Genomic DNA, 8351 nt, shown 5'->3' with positions numbered 1-8351 from the left:
CTGGCATTGCCTTTGACTTTGGATTATCTCCTGTCACATGGGCTGGGTTGGTATAGATAGTGATAACTCAGTGGTGCTAAGGCTGGAAATTCTACCTCAGTCAGGCTGTCCACAGAGACTACACTGGAGTTTGAACAGTCCTTGCTGCATCCAGCCCCAACCTCCACATGTGTTAAACCTTGTCTCCATATTATACAAATTCTATTACCAACCTTGTTCTAAGCCCACATGGGCAAGACATCACTGGCAAGGGGGAAGAGAGAGAAGGCTTAAGGCTTTTCCCAAGGAAGATGCAATGTCTACAGCAACTGATACATTTCTTGTACCAATCATTGAATTGTCTCTCTTCAGCATATGTATCTTGAGCAATTACAGGACACTGTGTGGACGTGCATTGTATGTCTGTGTCTGTACTTATTTTCCTCTCATATGCCAGGTGAGCTCAAGGTTGAATCTCCTCTCTGGATGTCTTTGCCAGGCCCAAAATGGTGACCCCACCACTTGACCCGCATGATGGTTAATCTTTGTTGTCAACTTGACGGAGTAACAGACTCCTAGAAAACTGATGGAGCTCACTTGTTAGATTGATACATGTGTCAGCACACTGTGGAGGAGACCCATCCTCAAAGTTGGAATAAACTGGGCCTAGACAGGTGGAAGAGAGGGAGTTCATGCTTTGTGTACTTGACCTTCCTTGAACAGGTGTGTTTTAGCTGCTTTGTCACCATAGACAGCAGGCTCCATGAACATGAACTTGTACCAGCAGCTCTTCCGAGAGCTTCAAGACCTTAGGATTACATCATTAGTCTCCCTTGTTCTGAGGCTTCCTGTCCTTGGACTGGTTTCTCAATTTCTCTAGTCTACAAGCCGCCATTGTGCATGCACAGGTGTGCCCTCACACACACACATCCGCACACACACACACACACACACACACACACACAATTGGTTCTGTTCCTTTGAAGAACTCTGACTAACACAGCCAGTGATATGGCTGCTCAGTCCAAAGCTCTGTCAGAGCATCCTACCTGACTTGGTTTCAGAACAAAGCTCCATCGTCCCTCAGTGATCCATCCATAGGGAAAGAGGCTAAGTTCTGGGAGGTGAGGCCCATCCCAAAGCCCACAGCCAGGTGAGGCTGCAGGAGGATGGAGGCCTGGTCTTGTCCCACATAATGTCTGTTGTCCTATGCCATCCTGCCTGGCCTCAGCGAGGCCCATTTAGATCCCACTTGGAGGCTGTGGGTCTCAGTCTTCTTCAGAGGAGATTCTCCTACCCTTGAGGCCTTTGTTTAACCAGTGACTGTCACAGGTGACCTGCGTCTTACTGCTCTGTTGCTTCTCCCTGTCCAGAGCCCTTGTACCAGCCTTTGTCTTTCCAGAGAACAGAGTGGCCTCAGAGCCAAAGACAGCACCAATGCATTTGCCCTGACAGGCACCAGGTCCCAATAGTCTCTGAGCAGTGCATACCATGGGCAAGAAGAGAAAGGGATGGTGAAAACCCTCTCTGCTCTGCCTCCCTGTCACCCTCCCTCCTCACCCCTTCCTCCACCTCCTAACCCAAGGAGTGCACACTCACACGCAACTCTATCTTCTAACCTTTGGGACTCACTGTGCTTTTTTCCAGCTCTCCGTCAAAGCCTTTCCTCTGAAATACTTGTCAAGGGCTCTTGTTATTGCTTGATGCATTCACAAGGCCCTGGCTTCCTAGGACCTATCAGCCTCAAACTCCATTCCCCAGAGGAGAGGACTCATACACAGACTCCCTCCACTTGGAGCTTACCCACCCACTACCTTAGTGCTCGAAGCAGAATTTATATCCAGTTCTGATGCCCCCCAGCCCAGGACCCCTCTCTCCCATCCCCTCCTTCTTCCTTTCCCCTACTCAGCATCATTGATTCAAAGCATGAAGCAAATTCCCAGATGCTTTCTCCGACAGTCTTCCAAATGGATGGCACACACATGGTGACTGCTAGGCCAGATGCCTCTCTGAAACTCTGTCTGGATCTCACTCATAAACGGGTCAGTGCCCCTGCTGAAGACAATAACAATAGTCCATTTATAGAGCGGTGTTCCAGACATGATGCCACATGTATCAATTCATTTAATCCACCCAACCTCACAAGCTGGTTCCATGGTTATCCCTGTTTTGCATATGAGGAAACATATGTTTAGAGAAAGTAAGAAGCTGGAAGGTGACAGAGGTGAGTGCGGCTTTACCATGGTAGGCTTCAGGTTGATGACACCTGAACTTGACCCCTGAAGAAGATGAGGTTCTGATCTCCAGACAGCTTGGAAGGGCACCCACTCAGATGGCCATGGGTGCTACCCAGTGTTCAGTAAGCTTTGGCATTGCCCAGCAATCCTGAAGGAGAGGGACTTCTGTCCTTGAGTGAGAAAAGGGGATCAACTTTGAGGAGTTTTTCTCTCCTCTCTGACTACCCCCAGCCTTCAGCTGTTCCTTCTCCTTCTCATCTCTCCCAGACCCACAACAACTGATGGCCAAGATCCCACAAGAGAGAGCCCTATGGAACTATGCTCTGAATGAGCAGTGGCAAAGAACATGTGTGAACTAGGGTGAGTAAAGAAGGATGCAGACCTCGGGCAGTTATTCAGCACTTTTGTTTCTTTGAGATGGGCTGTTGCTATCCAGGGACCTCATAGAGACAGATCACCTCCTTTCACAAAGGCACCACAGTGAGAAAAGAAATTAACCCCATTGAACTTAGATATGTGAATGGACCTGGTTATAGTTCTGTGACTATGACAAAACTCCTGAGAAAACCAAATTAAATAGGAAAGACTTACTTTAGCCCATAGTTCCAAAAGTCTCAGTCCAAGTCTTGTTGGGCCCGTGGTAAGGGAGAACATCATGGTATGGAGCTTATGGAAGAGCAGAGATGCTCACCTCATGGTGGCCGGGAAGGTGAGAGACAGAGACAAAGAGAAAGTGAGAGAGAGGGAACTGAGAGTGGGAGAGAAAGAGAAGGGAACTGAGAGAAAGGAGTGTTGAGAGACAGAGAGAGGAGGAGAGGACTTCAGGGAGAGTTGAGAGGGAGATGAGGAAAAACTTGGAACAAACTGTACGCCCCAAGAAGAAGCCCCCTCACTTCATCAGATTATGGACCCATTCATGGATTAATGTATTGGTGAGGTCAGAAATCTCATGAAACAAGCACTTCCACAAGTCCCACCTCTGAACATTACTGCATGAGAAAGCCAGTCCTCATCATCTGAGCCTTAGGGAAGTGTTCCAAACCCATAACAGAAACTGACTTCCTCCAGTTCTTCTTCGAAGTCAGTGGCTATTGAACAGTACTGACGGTGTGCCTGGAATTGTGCTAAGTTTAACCCACCTCGTCTTAGTCAATACTCACATTATCAAGAGGAGACAAATACTAGTGGATTATTAGCTTTACTGTTAGTCTCGGGATGGAATATGTCACACCTGAGGTCTCACAGCTAAAAGGCATCAAGACTGGAACTTAAATCTAGGTCTGGCTTCTCCTATAGCCTGTGCTCTCAACCAGCACTCCCTAAAACCTCCACCCGCAGTCTAGATACCACAGCCACCTCAAACAGGCATCTCATCTTAACAAACCTAGTGCCCACCTCTGCAAATCAGCTGTGAGACAGATCCACTGTGCCACAGCCTCTTGCTAACCAGGTCACCACCTCTAAGCTCACACCAGACCCAGAAAGAAATCCAGGGAAACTACTGGAGTCACCCATTCCATGACACACCCCACAACTCCATGAGGTCCAAAGGCATTCCACTTGTTCATCAGCCTTCCAGACAGGGGCCTAGGCAACAAGCAAAGAAAAGCTTTATTCATGATGACCCTCTTTTGTCCCCATCCTGCATTGCTTCCCTCCTGAGCTCCCCTCCTGGGAACCCCAACCAGCTTGAGAGGCAATCCGAGGGCTTGTCCCATGATCCATCAGCCTTCTCACACCCGAGGCCATCCTAGAAGGGATAGCCTCCATGTCCAGGGATAAAGGAGCACTCAGCAGCCACTGGAGCCTTGTAGCCAGACAGCACAACGTGTCCAGTCCTCTTGAGCAATCTCCAGCCACCAACTGACCTGGGCATTCCCCAGGGCTGGACCTCCTTCACTCTGGTGTCAGCCCTGGCCTCCTGCAAGCTGGCATAGTGCCCTCAGCAGAAAACAATAGCATAGTATGGTCTGTAAGACCTCAGACATAACATGGCTCCATTGTTCTGAGTCTGGAAAATGATCTCACACTAACCCTGAGAACCAAGGTTAGCCCCAGTCCCTTGGTGAAACAGGTTCTCCTTTGCTCAGATACACACAGTGGCTCACACATAGGCTTATGCTCAACTCCTTATGCCTCTGGGTCTCCCTTCATTCCCATCCCCCTTACCATCTTTGTCAGGTAAACTAATGCCGCCCCCCCCCCCCAAAGATGCCCTACTCTTTTCCCTGGAACCTCTGAATGTGCTTGTTAGGCTACATTGCAAAGGGAAATTAAGGCTGTGGGTGGGACTAGGGTGCTAATCAGACAGCCTTAACATAGGGAAATTATCATAGATTATCTGGGGGGTCCAAGTATCCTAGAATGTGAAGGAGGAAAACAGAAGAGGTCAAGTTCTTTTCACAGTTGCTGGGCTCAGGCAACTGGCAACCTGTAGAAGCTGGAAGGGACCAAGAAGCAGAGTCTTCCTTGGAGCCCTCAGGATCACAGCCCAGCCAGCAACTTGATTTTAGCCTGTGAGACCTAACTCAGATGACCTGTGAAAGAGCAAATGTTTGCAACATACGTCTTATCACGTGTGACACAATAAAATTGGTCAGTTTTTCTGAGTCAGTGTAATTTGGTTTCCAAAGCAACAATGAACCATCTCTAGATACACCATCCAGATACTTCTTCAAAAGGATTCTGGTCTTTACTGTACATACTCAAGGCCTTTCCTGACTTCTCTTGCCTTGCCTCTGTCTCTCAGCCCTGCCTGTTCCTCCTCTTCCTGAATTCTGCTCCTTATCTACCCTCTGCCAAAGTCCACTGTGAGTATCCACAAAGCTCAGAGTTCATTTTGTTCCTCCAGGTTCCAGGGAGCCACAGTAAGTGGGCAATCTTCTCCATTTGAGGCGTGATTACTTCCCCAGATGCATGCTCTGCTTCCTCCAGAGTCGTATCCACTTGTCTTAGATTGAAAACCTTTAGTCCACCTATTTCACCTGATCTCCCTTCCAGACCTACACCCTATGTTCCTTGCCCCTAGTGCTGAGCACCAATTGATGGACAGGCTCAGTGCTTACAATGGCTTAGGGCAGGAGAAACTCAGGCTACAAGTAGACCTTTGGTCTATTATCCTAGGATGGGAAGGAGCCAGCCAACCCCTGTACACTCCACTTGGAGCTCTTAGCTTTTGTGATGAGTCCAATGTGCTTAATAAAAGGTGCTCCCACCTTGCCAGTCTGTTCCTAGAGTTCTGAAGGAAATGGTTTCTTGCCCGCTCAATAGCCTCATCCCCTGCCCAGCTGACTTTGCCCACTGCTGCCTGTCTACTTTGTATTCTCCCTCCATTGCCTACTGCTACAGTTTTTCCACCCTGATGAGATCAGGAAAGGGCTGTATGCAGGGAAGGGTCTGGAAGGGTCTGGCTGGAGCATGGTCTGTCCTGGAATATAACACCATAATTGGTATCTACCTCCATAAAGACACAGCCCTGGTAGACAAGTGTAGACATTCTTGTGGGGGAGGGGGCAGTCCTGCTCTTTGAGGGGAGGCAGTAAAAACCAGTCCTGCCCTTTCTCCAGACAAGAATAGCCTCCATCCATCCCAAGGCCCTGTGGCCTTCTCCGTGGCAGAAAACAGGGAGCACCTTGTGTGTTGGCCTCCTTCAGGAGACGTGGGACATGCCTAACAGGGTTACCTCACCATGACCTCAGCGGGAGCACACACTCCAGACAGTCACTGACCTACAAATAGCTTTTGGCTGCCCAGGCATTCTGCCCTCTATTTCACCCTTCATGAATAGATTCAACCTTGATGGGAAGGTTCCCATGTCTGCCTCCTCCCTACTGTCCCCAGGGGAAGCAAGACTGGCTGGGTTACCACTCTGCTATGGTTAGGAGACAGCCCCAATGGAGTGGAAGACACAGAGTGAGTGATTCCTCACTTCTCCTGATGGCACCAATCTAGCATAGATGTTCAAACAGCTAACATTGGATCAGATCACTAAATTGAGCCCTACCTGGTGAATCCGTTGGGCAGTCCCTAGAAAAGCCTGAAGCACCTGCCTCCATCAACATCCTCAGTCTTGGGACAGGCAGCGGGCTGGCCACATTGAGCCTCTTTCTCAAGTCCAGTGTGCCATTGTTTTCTATATGCATTAATAGAACTAAGATGTCCAAGGTAGGGTCTGCATCACAAAGCCTCCTTAGAGCTAAGGGAAGAAATACTTTCTAGCAGGTTTCCCATCGTCTCTATCTCCTGGCTTCGTTCATCTGGGTCCCCAGATGCAGGGACTTTGGAATTGACTTGGTAAGCATCTCTTATCAGGCACATGCCTGGCCCTGAGAGACAATGGCCGTCCAGCCACCTAATCACAGACCTCTCACAGCTGGACATAGTTGCTGAACTCTTGCTGAAAACAGTTACTGTACTTTCCCGGGATACTAGAGCACCTGCTCCCAGTTCTTGCTAGGCAGCATCCCGAGTACCACATTATGAGCTAAATCTTGCCCTCCTCCAACACCTACCACTCCGCCATCACTCTGCTCTGTGGAGCTATGCAGAAAAGGAAACTTTGCTCTTCCCTTTGATAAATAATTCCATATTTGAGGACATTTCATGGCCCTCTCTCAACCCTTACTCCTTGGGAGAACCATGTAGTTGTGTTCCCAGCTACCTGCACTGTGGCTACTTCCTCGCTCCCCCTTCTCCAAGCCCCTAGGAGCTGCCTGTATCCCTCTCAGCTGATCTGAATATGATCTAAGATGACTAGCCTCTCCAGCCAGTGTCTCTGTGCACCCTCTCATATTTATATGACTCCTTAAATCTTTCCAAAACAGCAGTTACTAGAGTACTCCCATCAAGAGGTAGCATAGCCACAATCCACCTGGACTATTACCTAGTTTTTTTTTTTCTTTTATGTTTACCCAGTATAATTATTGTGTTAGGAAGCTTTGTTAACTAGTGAATTGGATTTTTCCTAATGTACATCAGAACCATGCCATACTGTGAGCACAGCCTCAAGGCATCTCCTGCAACGGCAGGGCTGTGTCATCCTGCTCCAAAAGCACTTCCTCACACCCCCCCCCCCACCTCTCTCCTCCTGAGCCTTTACCCTCATCTATTTCCATGGCAGCTCTGCTCTCCCCCTTTAAGGAGCCCTGGGGAGCAAGATAGGCCCTTCTTCCTAGGTCTCACTCATTCTATATTCTGGAAAGCTGGGCCCTCCTTCTCCCTATGAGAGCTCAGGTCTTTACCTCACCCAAGCAAGGGTTCTCCCTACCCCTGTAGCACTTCAGAGAGGAATCAGATGTAAGGTCAGGGGCCAGTATCCAGGTTACTTTACTGTAGAGCCACAATCTCCAATGTCCAGCCATGAATAGAGACAGACAGGTACACCTGAGCCACTGTCAGGGAGGTGGCCAATGAGTTTCTGTAATTACACGAACGAGTGTCTGGAAACCACAAATGAGCACTTAGGAAAGTAGAATTATAGTCCTGACAGGGTGAGAGGGTGAGTGAGCATAGCAACGGGCAGCTTTGGGCCAGGCAGACAAAACAGCTGTGGGAGGGTTGGCCCAGGTGTACGTCAGGAGAGCAGGGAGGAAGATGGCCGGAAGTTCCACCTCTACCTGTGATAGGTAGCACTACTAGAGGTGAGGGCACACCCTCATGGTCCTCAGTCCTCATCCGCATCCTGGTCCTCACTGGGCCCAGCGTTTGGCAGTTCGCATTACTTTCCTATGCACTTTCCTTCCTCCATCCCATGTGACAATGTTCTAAACATTGTCCAGCTGACAACGCTTGTGTGTGTGCCCCCACTGTTTAGATGTGTGCCCCCACTGAGGGACAACGCAGCCCTCCTAGAATAAGTTCTCATGAATCTGGAGCAATCGGGAAGGCCCAGTACAGAGTACAATGCAGCACATTTCCACACAGCTTGTCTCAAAGACTGAGCTTACTGAGAGAAAATATCCTTCCCACTGCTAAGCTATTCCTTCCTTTTAGGAAGTGATAAAGACAGTGGGTGGTAATTATTGTGTTTTTTGGATCTGTTTGTTTGTTTTTTAGCAAAATAAAAGGCTGGCTGCCTGGACATTAGGTTTGAGGGGAAGTGGGCTCTGAGTCTGTCCCCCGTGGTCTATAGGCCCT

This window comes from Perognathus longimembris, chromosome 1 (assembly GCF_023159225.1).
Source record: "Perognathus longimembris pacificus isolate PPM17 chromosome 1, ASM2315922v1, whole genome shotgun sequence".
NCBI classification, from domain to species: Eukaryota; Metazoa; Chordata; class Mammalia; order Rodentia; family Heteromyidae; genus Perognathus; species Perognathus longimembris.
This window is presented reverse-complemented; position numbering follows the sequence as displayed.